This window comes from Eulemur rufifrons, chromosome 19, assembly GCF_041146395.1.
Source record: "Eulemur rufifrons isolate Redbay chromosome 19, OSU_ERuf_1, whole genome shotgun sequence".
In the NCBI taxonomy this organism is placed as follows: Eukaryota; Metazoa; Chordata; class Mammalia; order Primates; family Lemuridae; genus Eulemur; species Eulemur rufifrons.
The window spans coordinates 92,082,340-92,100,582 of record NC_091001.1 but is presented as its reverse complement, the minus strand read 5'-3'; the positions used below and the strand labels follow the sequence as shown (position 1 = coordinate 92,100,582).

Genomic DNA, 18,243 nt, shown 5'->3' with positions numbered 1-18,243 from the left:
GCATGCGGCTTTTCATTTATTCTGCTATCTTCAAAAGCGTAAATGGCGCGAGCACTTACCCCTTTGCAAGCTCTGACCTTTGAATAGCACTTTAAACTCTTCAATTAAAGGCGTTAAATAAAGCCACTGCCATTTGATCAAATGACTAGTCTGGGAATGCAAAACTTCAGGGACAAAATAGAACGGCCCAGGTCAACTGAGACTACAGCTACCAGAGGCCAAAGGGGCCCTCATGCCATTAGCTGACCTCTGAGCCCTGGCGGGCCCCAGCCACCGAGTATCTACGCCACTGATCCAAGCAGGGCACTGGGTCCTGGGAGGAGCCCCCTGTTATCATGGGAGGACTCCGAGAAGGCTCCTTGCAAAGGGGACAGGCTCCCTGCCCGCTGGCCCCTGGCAATGGATCCTCAGAGTGGCCACTTGCAAGAGAATTAATAGTGGGAATATTATTTCTCCTGCCTTCCAGGGTAGCAGGGGAAAGATCCAACTAGTACAGTGACTGGCTGCTTTATTTCTCTTAGAAAAGCGGCCCAGCCAGAGAGGACAGCAAAGAGCCTCTGCCCGGCCTGGCAACAGGACCTCTAGTTACGCTGCACGGAAGCAAGAAGAGACCCGGATGGTGTGAAAAGCAACGCTTCTCGCTTGCAACTTTCAACCTAAGGGGAGTGTACCTTGGTTTAGAAATTAGATGTGTTGCTGAAGATTCAATTAAAAACTTGAACTTCAGGTCAAATTAAAAGCCCAGGGGCACAGGCAATCTACAGCAGTGGTTCTGGCTCTCACACAAAACCGGAGAAGCTTTTGAAATGCAGATTCCCAGGCCCTGCTCCCAAAATTGTGATTCAGCAGGTGTGAGGGTGGAGCTGTGGGAGTCTACACTTTAATAAGCTTCTCAGGTGGTTCCAAGGTATGAGGTACGAAGGTGACGTGTGGATCACACTTCAAGGAAACACCCAGTGGAAGGTGATAATATTTGGGTTTACTCTTGTTCATTCAGTGGGTTCAGTCTCATCTGTCCCTACTCTCCTTTCCCAGGACACGTGCCTCAAAAGTGTGACCATGAAAAAGGATCAGTGTTTAGATCAGTGCACCAGGAGGCACAAAGAGCCTAAACCATCACAGCAACTCCCCTGGAGCTTGGTCCCAGGGATCGGGCCTCAGGCCCTGGGGAGCCCCCAGCCAGGCCTTACAACCCAGAACACGGAGCCCTCACCCTCCACAGTCTGGTAGCTAGAACTGCAGGTGAACGTACATAGGGGCCAAAACGGTGCAGCCCCGATGTTCGGAGTCATTTGTGTATGTGCATGCCGTGGGGAAGCCTGTGCGTCCCTTGCCAGAATAACGCTTACAGATGTTTAAAATAAAATGCATGGCCTCAGAAAGGAAATCGGTTATACTGAAATACGGTTTTTCAAAATATTTTTTAAATTTGTGTTATAGTAATGCATGCATTTATTCACTGATGCACTAAACAAGATCTGGCAGCAGGTCTAGTAACTGCTGCAATTTCGAGGTAGTGACAAGATGAAAACATTTCCAAATACCTGGAACAGCAGCATCACGTAAGCATAAAGCTTGGGCGAGCCAGCCTGGCCACTGGGGGACTGGGCCTGGCTCCAGGACCACACAAGAGGCAACAGCCCTTTTAACAATCTCCAGGTGTTTTACTTTTTTTATTCATCGAGCCTGACGTCATCACATGACACCCATACTCTCCTGGAGCGTGTAACACTAGCGCAGCTGAGGGCACAAAGGGCTCAGACATCTGCCCTATAAAAGCACCCAGCAGCCAGCAGGCGTTCTCCAGGAGAAAGGAGAAGGTCAGACTGGCCCCAGGGGAGCGAGGGGGCTATGTGGGCCTAGGGGACTAAAGGGCACCCCTAGGTTTCCTCTTCACTGGCCTCCTTTCCCACGTGGGCGATAAATGCTCACATCTGGCACAGCTGAGCCTTCACACACAATGTTCCATTCGATCGCCATAATGTTATGAAGTGGGCCTATTACATTACTTATTTTTTTTGGATGAGACAAAGTTCAGAGATACTAAGAACTTGTCCAAAGTCATATGTCTGCTAAATACCAGCATCAGGCCTGGTTCTCAAGTGTTCTAAGCAATGTCTCAAATTCTTTCCCAACAGAAAGACCTAAGATCGCAGACACAAATAACCCAACCGGAACTCTACCCTTCTGTAGTTTGGGGGCCAGAAAGAGACCCTTCCACTGAGAAACAGAACAGGCATCGAACATCCAGTCATCCGTCTACTAGTCTTTGAATGTTTGTGGTCTCGTTGTGTAACTTAGTGAAAATAATTTCAGTAAAAAGCACAGAGACGAAAGAAACATCTTTAAGGACAAGCTGGAGGGTTGGAAATCTTAACTTCTTTATTTCTCAGGGGACAACATTTTCTCAACCTTGGCTTAATGGGGGGAAAGTAAGCCAGCCTGGTGGCTTTGACCTCCTCTCGCCTATTCAGCATTAATGAAAAAAAAGAAAAAAAAAAAAAAAACAGTGATAGTCCTCCTTGAATTAAAAACAGAAATCACAGCCTATTTCTATTCCAAATAAAAGTAATCTAAGGCTCTATGTACCCGTCCTAAAATGTTACTTATCCTGAATAAATACTGTCAGAAATTCAATTTAATATATAATTCATGGGTAGTGGTTGCTATGGTCTGACTGTCCCTGTCCCGCTAAAATGCGTATGTAGAAACCCTCACCCTCAAGATGACGGTATTATGAGGTGGGGCCTTTGGAGGCGACTGGGTCATAAGGGCAGAACCCTCAGAATGGGCTCAGCACCCTCACAAAAGGCCTGGGGGAGACCTCCTGCCCTTTCCACCATGTGAGGACACAGCAAGAAGGTGCCGTGTAGGAGCCAGAAAGTGGGTCCTCACCAGACGCTGACTCTGCCGTGGTCTTGGACTTCCCAGCCTCCAGAAATGGTGAGAAATAAGCTGCTGTTGTTTATAATCCACCGAGTTTACAATATTTTGTTATAGCAGCCAGAACAGACTAAGACAATGCCAAATTATACTTCTCCTACCCTTTCAGTGGAAATTCCCAACCTCCTAGAATGCTTGGTGTCTACACCATCCCAAACCCTTTCCCCTCCTTAGCCCTTGAAAGGCTTCATGGTCATTAATTCCCACGATCACCCAAGAAGAGAGATGTGATGAGCCGTATTTCACAGGCAAAGAGACCAGAGGCAGAAAGGTGACATGGCTTGTGCAAAGGTGAGGAGGAAACCAGTGATGCAGCCAGGACCAGGACCCAAGAGGCCCAGGTCAGGGGAAGAATCTATCACTACCACACAGCTTTTCCAGGTTGTCTTTTTCCGCCCAAAAAAAACAAGTTACTCTGGTTTCCACTTTGCAAGACCCCCAGGCACACACACAAGCCCCCCTAGGCCTCCTTCAGAACAAGCCCTCTTTAACTTAAGCAGGGCCAGTGCTAAGCAGGCCGCGCTCCTGCCAGAGAGAAAGCTCTTCAGCAGAGGGACAGAACTGATCATACACTCCCGGGCTCAACAGGAGAAAGCAAATCCATTGCGAGTAAACTGCATCAGCCTTCACAGAGCACGAGGAACCTGTTCATAAAACATTTGCTAAGCATTAACTACAGTCCTGCTATTAAATGCTTTTAATAGCAGCTCCTCAGAACTGTGCCTCACCAGTCTAGCTGCACCTTTAATGGACTAGCGGCTGTCAACATGACACCCGGGACCCCGCCACGGCACAGCTGGGGCCATGTGCTTAAGTTAAACAGCTCTCTCCATTAGTTCCAGTGCTTGGGGCCCAGCAGGTCACCTCTCTCCCAGGGAAGCCACTGAGGGGCCTGAAGGCAGCCAATGCTACAGAACCACCTGGCTCTGCCTTGCTGTGTCCTGTGTCTTGACTGGGCTCCACCCAGCCAGCACTTTTCTAGGGAAGCCCCGGGACACAGGAAGGTGATGGGCTTCTATTGCCATAGGACTGGTGGAGGCTGCCTTTAGAATGGAAGACTTTCTTCCCAGGAGGCTTTTAAGAGAGGGCTGGCCTTTCTCCAACTCTTCCTTCTGCATTCCTTCTGATCTTTCTTTCCCTTTCCTTTTTAATTGTTGGCATTTTTCTTCCATCATTCAAGCGACCCCCATTTGCCCATCCCGGTGGTCAGCTCTCTATCACCCGTGATCCCGAGCACAAGCCTCCCCACCAGACATCCCATTTGGACGACCCATACACCCCTCAAACTCAGCACATCTACAACCTTGTCTCCACCTCCCATAACCAAGGTGCTCCCTCTCCATCCAACCCCAATTTCAACAGCAAGTTCCTGTCTCCATCCAGTTTCTCAAACCAGAAACTTGGCCTCTTCCTTACTTTCTCTTTCTCAACCATCACATCCAATGATGGGTTTATTAATTCTACTTCCAAATATCTCCAGCATCCACCCTCATTCTCTCTTCCATTTTAAATGAAATCATCCCATCTCAGTCTGGGCTCCCACCATTACTCCCCAAAACAACTAAGTCTCCCTTTCTCCCCACCCCAATATGCGTTCTCTAAAATAACACCAGGGTGATTTTCCTAAAACTGGGCAGTGACCATAAGTTCCCCTCCTGGAAACAAACCCTTCGTCCTGCAGCTCACGTGGCCTTTTCCACTTGGGTCCAAACTCTGTGGCCAGTCTCACCTCAAGCTACCTTCCCGCAGTGTCCCAGACTACTGTGCAACCTAGGAAATGGGCAGGTGCAGCGACGCCTCCAAGGCTTGGCTCATGCTACCTATCTCCTGAACTGGAATGTTCTTTCCTCTATTCCTTTTCCTTTAGACCCAGTTCCTGTCCCTTTCAGAAGAGAGTCCTTGCAGACTGTTCTAACCTGCTGCTGAGTACTCATCACCGTATCTTGTAACCCTGTCATCTGCCCCCAGGTGCCTACTGCCACCACTGGCACTGAACAGTCCTTGGAGACAGGATCACAGTATACATTTATTCACACCCTGGCATTTAACACAGTGCCTAAAACAAATGGTTCCAATAAATTCTTGAAAATGAATTGAATTCTTGCCTGGCAGTACTTAACATACAATTTTGCCTAGATAGAAAAGATTTGAGAAGACGACTCTACAGGAGGGGACTTCCAAAATGAGGATTTCATTCTCGTTGCATGCCTGTTGGGCAAAGAGTTCCCCCGTACAGATGGCAGGGGAGGAGAAATGGCAAAGCGCATGGCTGGCTCCACGAGAACTCAGAATGGATGTCACATCTACACTGGTGGGTCCCAGCTCTCTCCCCCCGAGAAGCTGCTGCAAACGCTCGATTTCAGTGGCAATGGAGATTGAAACTCAACTGGGTACAAATCTGTTGCTGTGTTCCTACTGTGTGCAAGGACACAAATCAAATGTAAAATAACGTCTCTGCCCACACAGTGCTCACTGGCTCCCCTGAGAGTCTAGTCATAGGCACAAAACAGAGAGGAGATTCATATAAGATGGTAAATTTCTAGAATATTAGATCTAGAAACAACCTCCTGGGTCAACCACTCCAGCGCTTTTCAGACCTCCCTCAGAGCCCCAGATCCCATGGCGGTGCGGAGAGGAAACTCAAGGGGCAGGTGCTGCCTCGACCCTGTGCTGACCTCTGGCTCCCTGAAACCAGAGGAGCTCCACTTCTATCCAGTTCATATCTTGGAACTAAACTGAACAAAAGGGATTCCACTGGGGAAAACACTTGAAAATTTACTTCCAGTCCCCTCGGGTTATTCAATCAGCTTATAGAAGAGCCAAGACTGGATGTTTACATGTCAAAATATACAGCTGATTTCTGTCGGACGGGCAGAACTGAGGTCGTCCAACTGGATCTTGCCAGAAGCAGCTACACTGGGAGGTCTACACCGGCAGTCCAAGCTCCCCAGTTCAACACCACAACACGACATCGCTTCTTGGAAATAGCACTGCTCTAAATAAATGCGACAGGAAGACGAGGAGGACTGCTGAGGAAGAGCTAAGTATATTTGTTAAAACTACGCAGCCTGTTCTTCTCCTGGGAATAACCTTCCCTCTGTCTGTATCGATCCCCAGAACTAACAGGGATGAGAAGGGAGAAAGCCGTGAAAAACCCGTTAGCACGTTCAGAGCGATCTGTCTCCTCCCTCCCCGGCAGATGAAGTGCTCACACTTCCAGGCTGGTGGAGCTTCTCCCCAGGAGGTGAAAAGTGGGGAGACAGGGTGGCTGGCAGCAAGCCTCAGGCTGACCTCTCCTCCCCAGGTCAGCCCCAGGACCCCCCGGCTCTGGACTCCCACAGGATGGATGGTCCATGTATCCAGCTTGGTCCTTCACCGGCCACTCTTCAGTTTTATTATTTTAAATAGTGTGTGGATGCTTGGAGTCCCCAGGGCCCTGGGGGCAGAGGCGATATCGATGCCTCACAGTCTTGCATCATCCTCACTCTTCCTCCCCCCTCACAGTCTTGTGTCATCCTCATTCCTTCTCCCTCGAAGGCTGGGACGACAGTGGGGACAGCACTGCCACGGCAGCCCACGCCCCTCCCCTGATGGGACAGCTGTGTGAACTTGAGCAAGTCAGTGATGCTCTCAGAGCACTGTTTTCTGCATCAGAAAAATGGGGAGAACACTTTTCAGGAGAATGGTGAGAATTAAGACAAATCAGAGGCTATAGGCTCAGGGCCTGGCGAGATTGGCAGGCGAGAGGCAGGAGCAGGGGGCAGAGCGCTGGGGACAGTGAGTCAGGGCCAGCAAAAGGACAGCAGGAAGGCCCTGCGGTGAGCAAATGCTGCTGCACACTTTCCAGCCCAGTCTACGTGACGACAGTGCTGCAGGGTCTCAGGCTCACAGGTCCTGCTCACCGGACTGTGCTGAAAAAACTATGCTGAAGCACTGGAAGGAACCACATTCAGCCTGTGCTGGGGAGCTTCCTACCTTGAGAAAGACTACAACAAACTCTCCTACAAATCCCCCCAGACGCCCAACAAATTCTCCCTAGGTGCCCTGGGAGAACGAAGAGCCGGGCAGAAGGAAGGACGCAGACCTGGGTTAGAGTTCCAGCTTTGACAGGCTCATGCCTTGTAACTTACCTAAATATCCCCAGAGACTGCTCCAAACTTAACCCATGGAACTTAACCTAAGGAACTCCATGGACAGGCTAGAGAGCAAAACAGCAAGAGCGTAGGCCTTCAAGTCCAGATTCAAATCCCTTTCCCTTGCTGTGTGGCCCAGGGCAAGTGGCTCAACATCTCTGAGTCTTACTTTATCTCCCATGCAGGGCTGACATGAGGGAGAAATGAGACAATAGCTGCAGGTGCCCAGCACTGAGCAGGGGCACCCATGGCAGGGCCCTGTCCCATGACCCTGTTCCACTGTTGTCATCTCATGGAGGTTCCGCTCTCCGAGTGTCGCCGTTCCGTGCTTTGCATCAGCTCCTCAGCCGAGCCGTTTTTAGGCTCCCTGGGGCCAGAGCACGCCCGTCCAGGGGGACGGAGGAAGGATTCATGTCACCCTCCCGGCCGTAAAGCACCCGGCCGCCTGTCAGGAGCACAGGAGCGAGGCTGGACCCAGACAGCAGCCGTTACTCATGGCGCTGCCTGAGGACGCCGGCGGCTGCAGGGGGTGCGGAGGGGGCAGCATCCAGCCACCTAGAAGGGTCCCTGTTTGCTTGTGAAAGAGGAACACGGGGCTTATGCATGTCACTCAGGCTGAGCGAGCAGGCAGGGGCCGCGCAGGGAGCCTTAATGAGCGTCTCCCCTCAGAAATGCTGACAGGAGCTGGACGTGGAGCACATCTCCGCCAAAACGCCATCGTCCCCAAGATCCCAGTAGGAAGATGAAACCGGCTGCAGATACTGGCTCCTGTGAGGAGCGCGGCACAGAGCAAGCAGCCTGCAGGGCCGCAGGTGCACAGGGGGAAACCGGGCCAGGGCGCTGCTGTCACCGCCACCGGCCCCTCTTGGGGTCGCCTGCCCCTGCAGTGCCACACAACGCCAGCCCCCAGGCTGGGCCGCCTTCCAGAAACGGAGAAATGTAGTTATATGGGGAAGCTGCCCGGGCTGTGGAAAACCCAATTCCCAAACCAGCCAGGCTGGGAAGGGGCCCACCCACCTCACTCTCGTCACTGCCCAGGGGCCCAGACACCAGCCCTTCCCTGCTCTCAGCAACACCAGTCACACACAAGGGCCAGGACAGCCTCCCCTCAGCCAGGGCCCTCCTTTGTCCGGCCCCAGTGGTCTCGGCACCACCCCCCTCAGCGCTTACAGCACCTGTCCTGCTGCCACCGCCCACCGGCCCCAGCCCTCTCGCCCTGACACCAGGCCTTCCTGGCCTTGGTCCCCTTGTCTGCCACCTGGGCCATGCAGGGGGGTGAGTGGGAGAGTCCCCCAAGCCCAGTGCTCTGTGCTGAGCAGAGGAAGAGCTGCAGGAACCTTGAAACTTCAACCACACAGCAAGGCCAGGAGCAAGGAGCACATGTCCCCACCGGGGCCAAAAGAAGGTGAGAGTGCCCGCCACCCCCCGAGAAGCCCTGAGAGGCCAGGAATGCCACAGTGGGTGCAGAGGCACAGGAGTCACCGAGGGACTGGGCCTTCTTCATGTACCCCTAGTACTGTGCACACAGTGGGGCTCCCCCCAAAGCCTCCCCTCCCAGCAGGTGTTGTGAGGGCAGGTGGCGCACTCGCTCAGGACAGCAGCTCAGGGTGCTGGATCTGTCATGACACTAGGCAAGGTCCCCAGCTCTGCCCCTGCTGGCTCTGTGGCTGAGACTGCTTTCCATGCCTCAGTTTACCCACCTTCAAAGACACAGGAGCCTATCTCTATGCAAAGGGAGGACCCGGGCGTCTGAGTCTACTCGTGCAACGAAAATGACCCTTTGAGTGGACACAGTGCCCCGTCTCACTACTGTCAGCTCACTTCAGTTTCACAAAAATGTTGTGAAATGAGCAGCCCTCATCCCATTTTCCAGACAAGGACTAAGGCTCAGAGGTCCTCAGTGGCGGCTCAATGCCACCCAGTGGCTAAGGCAATCGGGCAGGCTGGGCATGCACGGTGTTACCGCTCCCGTGGTCCAGGATCTGGGGAGAAGCAGGCAAGAAGGCTGTGGACACCACCCCCCTTCTGGAATCTGCTTTTCCTTCCTATGGGTGTTGATTCTGCCCCTCTGCACCTGAAACAAAGCTTAGGAGCCACTCCTTGCCCTGCCTCGAGATGCATCCTCATCCTGCCCCCAGGCCCTGCCCAGAAAGGGACTCCGAGTCCATTCCCAAAACTGGAACCTCTGGTCGGGACCCTGGGGCCCAGCCCAGCAGGCCCCCATGTTCCAGTTGCTCCTGAAGCAAGACGAAGGCTGCACACCAGCAAGGGCCATAACTAATAGCGAACACTTTGAACAGTAACGAAGGCTGCAGAGCCACCCCTTCTACCTCCAAGCCCCACTCTCTCCAAAGTAGCCAGGGACAACCTTCCTGAACACAGAGCAGCCACCACCGGCCCCTGGTAGCCAGGGCAACAATGGACCCCCTAGGTGTTTAAGATGATGCTGGATTACTTATAACAAAGTGGGAGCAATGGAAACGTCCACCAACTGACGAATGGGTGAACAAAGGTGGCGTGTCCATATGGTGGAATATTACTTGCTAATAAAAAGGAATGAGTGCTCGTGCATGCTACCACATGCAGGAACCTCGACGCCCCCATGGTAAGAGCAGCCAGTCACCAGAGGCCACGTATTGTATGACTGTGGTTACATGAAATGTCCAGAATAGGCAACGTATGGAGACGGAAAGCAGATCAGTGGTTGCCTGGAGCCGGGTGGGACATGGAGAGCCAATGATAATGGGTGCAGGGTTTCTCCTGGGGGACAGAGGTGTTCTAAAATCAGACTGCGGTGATGGTTGTACACCCCTGAGAATACACTAAAACCACTGATCTTCACATTTTATATGGTGGCTTCTACAGTATGTAGATTGTATTTCAACAAAGCCATTCAAAAAAAGAAGATGCTGCAATCACCACCTTCATCTTCTGTTTTGGAGAGGGACAGGAGAAGGCCGATATCTCAGAAAAAAACACTAAACATTCTCAATGTTATTGACTACAAGGCCACGCAAGGAAGGTGACATGGTCCGTGCTTATTAGCGTGTACTTGTCTCCAGACAGGCTAGACAGCCTGAATCTACCCTCCGATCAGCATATTTGTCATTTATGGCATCCAAGTTCTGTAGTAAGCACTTTGCTCGTATTCCTTCATTTATTCCTCACAATAGCCCTATAAAGGAAATGCTTTTATTATCCCCATTTTACAAATGAGGAAATGGGGTCTCTGGGAGGTTAAATGTAACATCTGGGCAGACCACGAGTGCTGGTGCTGGCGCTGAAGCCCAGGCAATCTGTCTCCAGAGCCTTCCCTCGTAACCCTGACCCTGGGAGCATTCGTTTATGGCAATCCAGGATCACATCCGCCGCCAAAGCAGCAGGGCCCGAACCTCCTGGGAACTTGACACCCAGCAGGAAAAGCTGAACTGGCAAAAGGAAGATGTCGTTTTCTTCCTACGAGGCCTTGGGCAACAGCAAGATGGATTTCTTTTTAAATGACTGTCCACTGTTGTGTGTGATAGCTCTTTGGTTTTATCTAATCCTGCTCAGTTCACGTTACTGCTGTCATTTGTCACCCCCACCCGATGGGGTGATGAACTGTCTTGCTCAGCCAGAAGCAGGTGCCGAGACCGGGAAGAGAGAAATGCATCAAGGCCGGCCCGAACCTGGGAAAGGTGAAGGAAAATGGCTTCATCCACCGGTGCAAAGCCACAGTCCTTCCTGCATCCACTGACACCTCTCCTCTGAGTCCCAAGAAGCAACCTCCAAGCACCTCTGGGAGGACACAGACGAAGTGGAAGCTACCACAAAACTGAAGTCCCGGGAAGCCGGCTGCCCCAAAGCAAGACATACGAGGTCTTCTTCCCAGGTTGACGGGGTCTGTCCCACCATCCCACACCCACCAAGTGCCTTCCTAAATTCCATCAGGACCTGGGAAGGACCCCTAAATTCATCCAGCCTCCTGAAAGGAACGCATAAACAAACCTAGGAGATCAGTTTGGGGACCCTTGAGGTTCCAATGTTCCTCTAGAAGGAATCTAGAAATGGCAACACTACCCAGGCTTTGCCCAGGCTGTCCTGCCCTCAGGAAAAGAGATACTAGAGACCTCCGGGTAGGCCCCTGACCTGAAGACCACCTCCTTCCACCTGCCCACTTTACACCGAACTCAAACGAGCTTGCAGTTGGGCTCCCTCAACCCTGTGACTCATCCATTTTCCACCAGCCTGAAAAAGGCTCAGCAGCAATTTATCAGCGTGCCAGAGGGGAGGCAGCTGACAGCCACGAGCCAGCGCAGCCGAAACAAACAAGGGCAATGCTGGGAACTGCACTTCTAATTTAAGGTGAAATCCTACCTCCTGAAGTCTGATTTTTTTTTTTAGGGTTCATCCAAATTCCAGTATGTAGCCAAATGCCCAATTTGTTGAGCTGGTAGGATGATCCAAAATCCAAAATCCTTTGTCCAATTGCAAAAAGGAAAATTTGGAAGTTTGAGTAATTTGATGTTTAAGGGATGCAGGGAGGCTGGCCCTACTCAGGGACGGGCGCTGTGCTTGCAGGAGCAGTAAGTGCCATCTGTCTTTATTGGCAGAGAGGTACCAGGGCCTCCTTGGACTTGGGAAAAATGAAAGCAGAACCACGGTCCACCAAGAGTGAGTCTGAGTCCTCCCTGGACTTGACCTTTTTAGCTATTTCTTGAACAGAGTCCAGAGGACACTAGAGCATCCAGAGGGTAATAAAGAGCCAGTGACTTTGAGGAGAGCAATTAGAATCTGAAACCAAGGGTGGACAGAGGAGCTTCCTTCAGAAACTGGTGTCCTTTGCTGCAGCTGTTCCAGCCCTTCCCTGCCCGCCCAGGAAGGGAGGGATCCACACAGCCAGACCCAAAGTGGGTTCTGACCCTGTGTCCCTAGCCTGCCGTTCCTGCTTTGCCTGCTTACCTGGCTCACCTGGTCCCAGGAGCCTGCCCCTCAGTTTCCATGTGCTCCCGGCTCCCCTCTTCTTGTGCGAGTTTCCCTCCTCTCACTCCCGCGCCTCCGAATTCTGACAGCTCTCTGATCCTTCAGACCCTGCAGCAGGGCTCTGGGCCCTGGGGCAGGACTGACTGCAGAATGGATAAGGCCCAGCGCAAAATGAAAATGCAGGCTTCTCGTTCAAAAGTCATTAAGGAGTTTCAAGACGGCAACAGCAGAGCAGGAAACCAAGAACAGACCCCTGTGCAGCGGCCACACACCCAGGAAGCAGCCTGGAGATGCTGACTTTGCAACTGCCAGCAGAGATGGCACCCAGGGGACAGTGAGGCTGGAGGGTGGGGCCCACCTACATGTTGGGGAAAGGAGAAGGGTGATCGGGAGGGGCCAGGAAGGGAGGTGTGCCAGAGACATGTGAAGAACATGGAGGACCTGGGCCAGAGAGGGGCAGTTCAGGAAGGCACGACCTTCAGCCTCTGCTGTGGCCGGGGCTGGGGCAGGGGAACTCGGTCCTCTCCCTCCCTCCCTCCCTTCCAGTCAACTCCCTCTACCATGTTTATTTCTCCAACACACTCCAGAGATATGCGTCAATTTTTTCCACTTTCATTCTCACCTTCCTCTGGTCTCCTGGCCTCTCCTCTCTTCATCCTCTTTCTGCCCTGCGTCTTTCCTGCCCTCGTTTCCTTTCGGTTTCATAGCCCCTTACTCTGGTTTGCTGGAAAAACTCTGCCTTCCTCTGCCTCTCCCTTACAGCCTGGACTTACAGCCTGACAGCCTGGAACTCCTGGAGCTGAAGGAGACCCAGAGGACACGCGGTTCCACCACAAACCTGACTCATGCGTCCCTCCTGCAGCAGCCCTCATCTCAGTGGACAGGGAGGAAGCGACTTCCCATGCAGCCCTCCAGACAGGGCAAGAGTGAGGGGAGCTACGCAGACAGGACACCGTGCAGAGATGTACTGGAGGGGGCGGCACGGGCCTCCAGACTCCTGGCCCAGTGCTCCCTGCATGACCACACATGGCCTCTCTGCCCTGCGCTGCGCTTGCTAATTATCTACCTGCACTTTATTTGAGCCCTATGTTCTCTGCACATAATGATAAATTGGCTTTTGCTCTTGAACAGCTTAGCGTTGGGCACATGGAAGAAGATACTGGTAAGGAAAGCTCCAAAGTTCAGGGGCAACAGCAGGAACCACAAGACACAGGCATTCTTTGCAGAGAAAACCCCTCCCCTCATTGCTTGAGTGATGACAGCAAGTGGTTACCCAGAAAAGTGTGTAAGGACTTCCTATCTGGAATCAAACAGCCCCAGCACCAACACTAACCAGCTCTATAATCGTGGGCAAGATATGTATCTACTCTATGCACAGGGTCCGTGTCTGCAAAACGGGAATATTGACAGGACTCACTCCATGGGGGTTTCATGAGGTTTAGACAATGTAAATAACTTTGTCCTGGGCCTGGCATATTATATGCACTCAAAACATGTCAGTTATAAACATGGGACTTAAATAAATATAAACACTTGCTGCACACCAACCATATGCAGGTGTTGTTCTAGGCACAGGAGATAGAGTGGCCAAGAAAATGATGAAGACTTTGCCCTCGTGGAGCTTGCACTCCAGGGAGGAGATGGACAAATCAGTAGATAAATTATCTCTACTATGAAGAAAGATAAATTCGGGGATAAAAAGGCAAGGGGCAGCAGCTTCTGAGGTTGAATACAAGGAAGGTGCCTGTGAACAGAGGAAAGGAAGGAGCAAAGCTGTCAGCTTCCTAGAGGGAGACAACCGCAAAGGCTGAGACGGGACAGGCCGCTGTGGGATCAAGGACCCCCCCAGGGCCAGCAGGGCTAGGGCAGGAAGTGAAGGAAAGAAGGGAAGAGATGGGGTCAGGGAGGGAGGGAGGGAGGGAGGTGCCAGCTTCTGGGTGGCCTTGGAGGCCTTGATGAAGACTGCGCATTTTATTCTAAGGGTGACAAGTGGCCACCAGAGACCAAAAGGACAGCAGTTAGAGACCACTGGGATGGTCTGGGGGAGAGGTGACAGTGGCTTTGATAAAGGGAGGGGTGGAACCCCCCTTCTCATTGCCACATGGTCCCTCTGCTGTAGCCTGGGCTGAGCACCTACCTACCTGTGTATTATCTAGGCCCTGAGCTCTCTGTGCATGGTAACAAGCATTGGGTTTCACTGCCAACAGCTGCCTGTGAGTTGGGGAACCAAAAGAGGTAAATGTGGATAAGAAATGACCCCAAGGTGCAGAGGAAGTAGGAGAGAGAGGACTAGAGCTCACTGCCCGGGACTATAGGACACAGGACTCAAGGACAGAGTCCTGCTTCAGCACAGAGTGCTGAGCAACGCACGCAGCCTGCTGGGCCAGCCCCCGTCCAACTTCCAGCTTCATGACCTTGGAGAAGTCACTTGGCATCCCAGGCTTTAGCGCTTTAGCTTCCTCAACTGTAAAATGGAGCCAACAAGGGACAGTTGCTGTGAGCAATAGTGACAGCACATATGCAGAACTGGGCACACGACAGGGGTTGCACTGTCCCCGGCCATCTTTTGGGGTTTTCTGGCTTAAAACCACCAACATTTTTTATTTCTCACATCTCTGCATAAGTCCAGAGTCTGCCGACCTGGGCTGGGCTCACTCATGCTGTCTGTGCTCAGCCTACAGGTCTGCTTGGGGCCAACTGGTTCAGGATGGCCTCAGCTGGGAACGCCAGGCTCTGCTGCACATGGTCTTTCATCCTGCAGCAGGCTAAACCTCTACCTGTCCTTAGGTGGTGGCAGAGGTGAGAGAGAGAGAGATGCATGCAAGCCTTCTAGAAACCCAGACTCAGCATTTACATTTTGTCAGTTCTATAATATTCTATTGGCCAAAGCAAATCAATCACAAGACACTCAGACTCAAGAGGTGGGAAACTGACTCTCTCGACTAGAATGCAAAGGGTGTGGTTACAGGGAAGGATGGGAAAACTGGGGCCATGCTGAAATCGATCTGCAGCAACTAGATCCAAGATGTAATCATGCTATTGCCCATGCATCTTTTACATGCAAATGTGTCTCACACCGCTGCAAGCCTCCATCCACCTAGAAGCTGCTCCTAAGAGGTTTGCTGATTGATCTGGAAACAATCAGAAACAATCTGAGTGCTGGAAACCAGATTTGAAAAGTGTTTCTCAACTGATGCAGAATGTATGTCACAGCTGGATATCACAGCATTTCCGAGAAATAGAGAGGAACGCCAGGAAGAGGTTCGGCTGGCCCGTGCCCAGCCCCGAGAGTGACAGTGTGTTTACAAGAGCTATTAGGGGCTGCTGCTCCTCAGATGCTTACGGGATGATTTACTCCACCAGGACTGCCAGGCTGTTTTTTCTTCCCTTTCACTGCTGAATTGATTATTGAATCACAAATATTCCATTTGAAAAACATGATTTCAAGGCAGGCAAGAAGTTTAAAGCCCATGGTAAAAAGATCCTTCCCCCATCCTGAGCTCTGCGGCTCTGGCAGGTTCTACAGACGCATGCGTGAGTTAAGGAGAGAAATCTTTCGAAAGCACCCTACAAACAATTCTGACAGCCGCAAGTCCCACAAGAGCAGGGACTGCACCTTCTTGCCTAGCAGGGAATTCCCTAAGCACAGTGCCTGACACTCACTTCAAAAAATACTTCTTGAATGAATGAATCAACCAATCCATCTACCTGGCCAGAAGCTGTTTTAACCCGAGCAGACCCAGGTTACCAACAGACCTGGAAACCACTGTGTATAAGAACAGCTGGAAGAACTGGAGAAAGTTAAGTAGGAAGGAGGCAGGGACACGATGCTGCCGCCAGCACTTGGACAGCTGTCCTGCTCAAGTCTCCTCGTCTCTATCGGGCACCCACCAGGCACCCTGCAATGCAATCTTTCTAACAGGACTTCAAGATCCATTTTATTACTCATATTTCACATATGAAAAAAACTATGACTCAGAGAAGCTTAATGACTGGCCCATGTGGACATAGCTCCCAGGTGACAGGCAGGGGTATCACCCAATGTTCCACCCATAGCTCCACACTTTAGAACCAACTCTGATCCTGTGAACACCCTGTCTTCACTCCTCTGAGCTCACCATCCTCTGGGGATCCCTTTCTGTGGGGAGCCCTTCGCTCAGCAAACAGTGCCAGGGCACGGGTCCTACAGAAATGACCACTACAGGTTGGGGTCACCACGTGATGAGCCCTGTTTACCTGCTGCTACAAATGCAAGAGGTTCACTATATGGGGGTGTGTATACATATACAAATATTTACATATACATATGTATCTAGTGGCCTCCAGAAACTCATAATCTATTTGAGAAAATCGGAAACTATGAGTAATGCAATAATATTGTCTTACTGACACAGACAGTAAGAACCAAAGGTAGGGAACTATATGATTTGTCATCCAAACGGGAACACTTTTAAGAATGAAGAAAGACACTGCTCTTGGACGACAGGTATAAACTAAGACTGGCCAAGATGAACCAGGACGTAATGTCACTATAGCTGGACAGTCACAAGCTCCAGCCAAAGTTATGGACACTCAGCTTCCAATGTCCTATGCAAGTGCTGACTTTTGCACAATGCCATTCCATCCCTTGTGACAACATCATTGACCATAGAAGTTTTAGGGAAAGATTAATGACTATTACACAAATCTATTTGTATTAATTTAGTAAAAATTCTTATAATAATTGCAGCTTCTGTTCACTGGATACTGCAGAAAATGTGCTAAGCCATTGCAAACATCATCCCATTTGATTCTCACAATGACAAGAGGTGAGCATTATCAGACCCATTTTACAGATGAGTAAAACAGGTACAAAGATGTTAGGCTAAGTGACATGCCCAAGGTCACAAAAGAGAGTCTTCAACCCCACAACAGTCCAATTTTAAAGGGCCTCATCTTAATTACAAGCTATAGGTCTTCCCATCGTTTCTTTTCACCTACATTCCTCAAGGAGGTTATGAAATCTAATATACACCTCCTCCTTTTACCACTCACAGCTCAGCTCCGGCCATCTCCGGCACTTTCTTTCTCTCCATTTTGACATCTCTCTCCCTCCCTTAACTTCTTTTCTTCTTTTCCCTTGAATTATCTCAGGAAATATTTTCTCCTCTCTCTAAATATTTCCTTCCCCAACTCCATTTCTGTTAAATATCTCCAAAGATGCTAGTCTTGTCTGATATGTCTAAGAGAGCGGTCCCCAACATTTTTGGCACCAGGGACAGGTTTCATGGAAGACAATTATTCCACAGACCGGGGCGAGGGATGGTTTTGGGGTGATTCAAGCACATTACATTTATTGTGCACTTTATTTCTATTATGATTATGTTGTAATATATAATGAAATAATTATACAACTCACCATAATGCAGAATCTAATGAAATAATTACACAACTCACCATAATGCAGAATCTACCGCCACCGCTGACCTGACAAGTGGTGGAGCTCAGGTGGTGATGCGCGTGATGGGGAGCAGCTGTAAATACAGAAGCAGCTTTGCTCGCTCACCCACCGCTTACCTCCTGCTGTGCAGCCGGGCTCCTAACAAGCCACAGACCGATACTAGTCCACAGCCCTGAGTTTGGGGACCGCAGGTCTAAGAGCTCCTTTATCAAAAGGCAAATGAAGGCCTAGGTGGTAAAATAAAATTTTAAATAATAAACAGTTTTGTCATTCAATTATGACATTGAAAGTACCCAGAAGTCCCCTTTCAGAATCCCCAGAAATCTTCATTTGCCTCATCTATCTCTAATTAAACCGACTTTTCCCTGAACACCAACAAAATACACACATTTCTCACTCAATTCCATCACCTTTGGGTTTCTATTCATAATTATTAGGGTAGCCGCATCGCTCCCCATTTTCCACTGTGCACATACAGCTTGTCGGTTACAGTCCAGGTTAAAAGGCCATTGTGGGCCGGCGGAGGTGCCTGATGGTGTATCATGTTGTGCCCACGGGGAAATGTGTACCAGGTTACAGATGTACTTTAGGGCCCGGCCCTATGTACGGGAGAGACCAGGGCAGGCCAAGAGGCTGAAGCAACTTGGAAGAAAACAGTTCAAGTCAGGAGTTGAGGACATTGCTATGTGCCAGAGGTGAAAACGCGGGAAGTGAAAGTCATGGGCAATCTTGAGACAAGACTGGCTCCAGTGGAGACGGTGCTGG

At 50.8% G+C, this 18,243-nt stretch overlaps 1 protein-coding gene across 3 annotated transcripts in view; it reads right to left on the bottom strand.

The window, feature by feature from the left end:
* Window positions 1-18,243, bottom strand: part of GALNT14 (polypeptide N-acetylgalactosaminyltransferase 14) — a 204,820-nt gene that overhangs the window by 133,721 nt on the left and 52,856 nt on the right. The window lies entirely within an intron of this gene.